Below are 4791 nucleotides of genomic sequence, written 5' to 3'. Positions count from 1 at the left end.
TTTTCTGCCTCTTGAAACCCATGCCTTCCTGTAAGATGAGGGAGGCCATGTGTCCAAGTGAAGCCATCTGGAGAATCCCACTCTGTGAAGTCTCTGATGAGGCTGGGCCACTAGCCCCAGTGGCCGCATGACCACAACTGCAGTAGAGACCCAGGAGAAACACCCAGCCCATCCAAAGGACTGTGAAAGAGAATAACCAAGTATTGTCTTCAACCACTAAATGGTCAGACTGTTTGCTACACAGCAGATAGGTCATAGGGCTTCCCTGATAGCTCAGTTGGTAAAGAATCTGCCTGCGATGCAGGAGACCCCAGTTCGATTCCTGGGTCAGGAAGGTCTGCTGGAGAAGGGATAGGCTACCCACACCAGTATTCTTGGGCTTCCCTTGTGGCTCAGCTGCTAAAGAATCTGCCTGTAATGTGGGAGACCTGGGTTCGATCCCTGGGTTGGGAATCCCCAACCCAGAGGAAAGGTTACCCACTCCAGTGTTCTGGCCAAAAGAATTCCATGGACTGTATAGTCCATGGGGTCACAAAGAGTCAGATACAACTGAGCGACTTTTACTTTCATTTTCACTAAATAGGTCATGGAAACAAATGAGTTTATCAATTTAATGTATTTTCTCTTTTAATTTATTGGGGTATAGTTGCTTTACAATGCTGTATTAGTTTCTGTGTACAACCAAGTGAGTCAGTTATATGTACACACATACATCTCCTTCCTCCTGAACCTCCCTCCTCCCCCCATCCCACCCCCTAGGTCTTCGCAGAGCACCAAGCTGAGCCCCCTGCAGTATATACAGCAGTTTCCCACTAGCTATCTATTTTATCCTTGGTAAGTATATGTCAATCCTAATGTAATGAATTTTCTTTGGAGAAAGGTAGAAGGGTAAGAGAGCCAAGAGCCAGAAATAAGACCACTACATTGTCTGCCTAAATTCCCAGGCAGAAACACAATGTGACCTGCGAGTCAGGCACCTCTAGGAAATTTCAGGAAGACTCAGCTCCAGAGGTCTGGAAAGCTTTTATGATAGGCAGTGTTTTTCTTTCTTTAAAAAACTAGTAGTTTGTACCTTATGAAACTTTTCACCAGTTTTGTCCATCCTCATACCCCACCACTGGTAAACAACAATATGATCTCCGTGAGTTTTGGTGTTGTAATGTTCGTTTGTCTGTTTTAAGAGTCCACAGATAAGTGCATCATTTGGTATATATCTTTATCTGAATTATTTCCCTTAGCATAATGTCCTCCAGGGCCATCCATGTTGTCATGAATGGCAGGATTTCCTTTTCTGCGGCTGAAACACATCCGTGTGTGTGTGTACACCACATCTTCCTCACACATTCATCCAGCGATGAACATTTAGCTTGTTTCCATCTCTTGGCTACTGTAAACAGTGCCGCTATAAATGTGGGGGTGCGGGTATCTTTTCAAATTAGGGCTTTCCTTTCCCACAGATAACTACCCAGAAATGGGATACCTAGATCAAATGATAGTTCTATTTTTAAATTTTTGAGTACTCTCCATACTGTTTCTCATAATGGCTACATATATCCCCTACACAAGAGTTCCCTTTTCTCCACATCCTCACCAACACTTGTTATTTCTTGTCATTTTGATACTAGCTATTTTAATGGATATGAGGTATTATCTCATTTTTATTTATATTTGTATTTCCCTGATGCTTAGTGATCTTAAGCATCTTTCACGTGGGCCATCTGTATGTCTTCCTTAGAAAGACCTCTATTCAGATCCATTTTTTAAGTTGGATTACTTGGCTTTTTGCTATTGAGTTGCATGTGTTCTTTATATATTTTGGATACTATCCCCTCATCAGATATATGATTTGTAAATATATTTCCTCCCATGCCACAGGTGTCTGTTTCATGGCACTGATGGTTTCCTTTGCTGTGCAGAAGCCTTTGATGGAATTCGATGGGTTTATTTTTGCTGTTGTTGCCATTAGGTAATTTGTAAGATATGGCAATTATATTTGCAGGTCTTGGTGCTTCCAGAAAATCCCGGGAGAGGCAGAAGAGCAGCTTATTTGGAGCTCTGAGGCTTGTTGTAGAGCTCTATGCAGATGGTTCTGGCTCTCACCGTCAGTCTGCCTTCCAGTTCTGAAAGCACAACCAGCTGTCAGCTGCATCACAGTCCGAGGATCCATCCAGGGATGGTAGCCAGGCCTTGGGTGCGAAACTGCCTGAGTCGGGGTGCCAGCGTTCCCTCACCTCTCCTCCACCCATATCACTGCGGTAAACATCCCCACGTGTCCTCTCTGGTGGCCAGGCTTGTCAACACCTCGCTGAGAGGTCAAGAAGCCACTTGGCTGGCCCCGGGAGGCAGCTGAGAGGGCCCACTTCCTTGGCCTGCTCCCCAACCAGCAACACAGTTTCCTCCCAAGGGCTTCAGGACTGAGGCCTCCATTTCATGGTGAAGCTACTGAACCAAAGCTACCAGTAATAAACTTCAATTAGAACAAAATAAAACATGCAAGCTCTTTATGCCAAAAACGTTTCAGACTTTGATGTATAGGCCTCTGCCAACGTGATTAAAGTATCTACTGACCTGGAGTCAGAACTGTTTTTTCACATTAAACTGATAACTCATATTCAAACCCCAACCTCCTCTTGGTATTCATATCCTTATAAAATTCCATGGATACCTTTGCATGACTTTCAGTTATTCATTCATTCTCTTGAAAGTTCTTCACCAAGCAGGGCAGGGGCATTGTGAAATCAAATTTCTCTGGGTGGGGGGGGGGGGGGGTCTTCCTTTGCAGTCCAGGGGTGAAGACGCCACACTTCCAATGCAAGGGGTACAAGTTCGATCTCTGGTTGGGGAGCTAAGATTCCACATGCTACTCGGTAAGGTCGAAAAAAAAATTTTTTTAATTGTTTAAGAGTTCTTTCGGGGCAACCTGATGTGTGGCTAACTTCTCTTTCTGCTACTTCACTACCCAGCCTCTCAGTTTTTTATACTTTCCCTGGGATCATGTGGAAGGGTGGCCTTCAGAGTAGTTATCTGAGACTAAACCACCATAAAACCCAAAAGGGGTCATGTTCAAACAGACTCCACATAGTTTCCAAAAGGCTCAGTGGCCAGTGTGACCTCTGAGGAGAAGACAAAGTCAAAAGATTAGTGGGGCAGACAGAGAGACGGGCTGGGGGCTCTTGCTCAGAAGCCCCACTTGCTGTTCTGGAGCCCCGTATTCTTTAGCTCTCTTCAGTTCAGTTCAGTCGCTCACTCATTTCTGATTCTTTGCGACCTCATGGACCACAGCACACCAGGCCTCCCTGTCCATCACCAACTCCCAGAGCTTACCCAAACTCATGTCCATTGAGTCGGTGATGCCATCCAACCATTTCATCCTCTGTCATCCCCTTCTCCTCCTATGCTCAATCATTCCCAGCATCAGGGTCTTTTCAAATGAGTCAGCTCATTGCATCAGGTGGCCAAAGTATTGGAGTTTCAGCTTCAGAATCAGTCCTTCCAATGAATATTCAGGACTGATTTCTTTGAGCACTGACTGGTTTGATCCCCTTGCTTTCCAAGGGATTCTCAAGAGTCTTCTCCAACACCACAGTTCAAAGGCATCAGTTAATCAGCACTCAGCTTTCTTCATAGTCCAACTCTCACATCCATACATGACTACCGGAAAAGCCATAGATTTGACTAGAGGGACCTTTGTTGGAAAAGTAATGTCTCTGCTTTTTGTTTTTTAATATAAATTCATTTATTTTAATTGGAGGCTAATTAGTTTACAATATTGTATTGCTTTTGCCATACATCAACATGAATCTGCCACGGGGTGTACACATGTTCCCCATCCTGAACCCTCCTCCCACCTCCCTCCCCGTACCATCCCTCTGGGTCATCCCAGTGTCTGCTTTTTAAAATACTGTCTAGGATTGTTGTAGCTTTTCTTCCAAGGAGCAAGTGTCTTTTAATTTCATGCCTGCAGTAACCGTCTGCAGTGATTTTGGAGCCCAAGAAAATAAAGTCTGTCACTGTTGCCATTGTTTCCCCATCTATTTGCCATGAAGTGATGGAACCGGATGCCATGTTAGTTTCTTGCATGTTGAGTTTTAAGCCAACTTTTTCACTCTCCTCTTTCACTTTCACCAAGAGGCTCTTTAGTTCCTCTTCACTTTCTGCCATAAGGGTGGTGTCATCTGCGTGTCTGAGATTATTGATATTTCTCCCAGCAATTTTGAGTCCAGCTTGTGCTTCTCTTAAATAAGACTGTTTCTGGAGATTATATCAAAAGCATGTTGGTGATTCTTTGCTGTGTTGGGCTACACCATGAAAGACAGACTATGTGATTTTTTTCTTGGCTGCACTGGGTCTTCATTGCTTCCCTCTGGCTTTGGCGAGTTGTGGCGTGCAGCTTCTCATTGCGGTGGCTTCTCCTGTTGCAGAGCACAGGCTCTAGGGCACAGGTTCAGTAGTTGTTCTGCGGCACGTGGGATCTTCCCAGACCAGGGATTGAACCTGTGTCCCCTGAACTGGCAGGTGAATTCTTAACCACTGGACCACCAGGGAAGTCCCCACCACATGTGTAAATAAAAAGTCATGTTCACACAGTACCATAGGTGACCCAAGGAGAGCTGATACTCCTATTTAGACCAGCTGCTGCTAAGTCACTTCAGTCGTGTCCGACTCTGTGAGACCCCATAGACGGCAGCCCACCAGGCTCCCCCATCCCTGGGATTCTCCAGGCAAGAACACTGGAGTGGGTTGCCATTTCCTTCTCCAATGCATGAAAGTGAAAAGTGAAAGTGAAGTCGC

At 45.1% G+C, this 4791-nt stretch overlaps 1 non-coding gene across 1 annotated transcript; it reads left to right on the top strand.

Moving 5' to 3' along the window:
• The first annotated feature begins 262 nt into the window (after positions 1 to 262).
• On the top strand, positions 263 to 335 carry TRNAR-GCG (transfer RNA arginine (anticodon GCG)). The gene has a single exon. It is a non-coding gene; the product is annotated as a tRNA-Arg (tRNA).
• The last annotated feature ends 4456 nt before the right edge of the window (positions 336 to 4791 follow it).

This window comes from Budorcas taxicolor, chromosome 20 (genome assembly GCF_023091745.1).
Source record: "Budorcas taxicolor isolate Tak-1 chromosome 20, Takin1.1, whole genome shotgun sequence".
Classification (NCBI taxonomy): domain Eukaryota; kingdom Metazoa; phylum Chordata; class Mammalia; order Artiodactyla; family Bovidae; genus Budorcas; species Budorcas taxicolor.
This window is presented reverse-complemented; position numbering and strand designations above follow the sequence as displayed.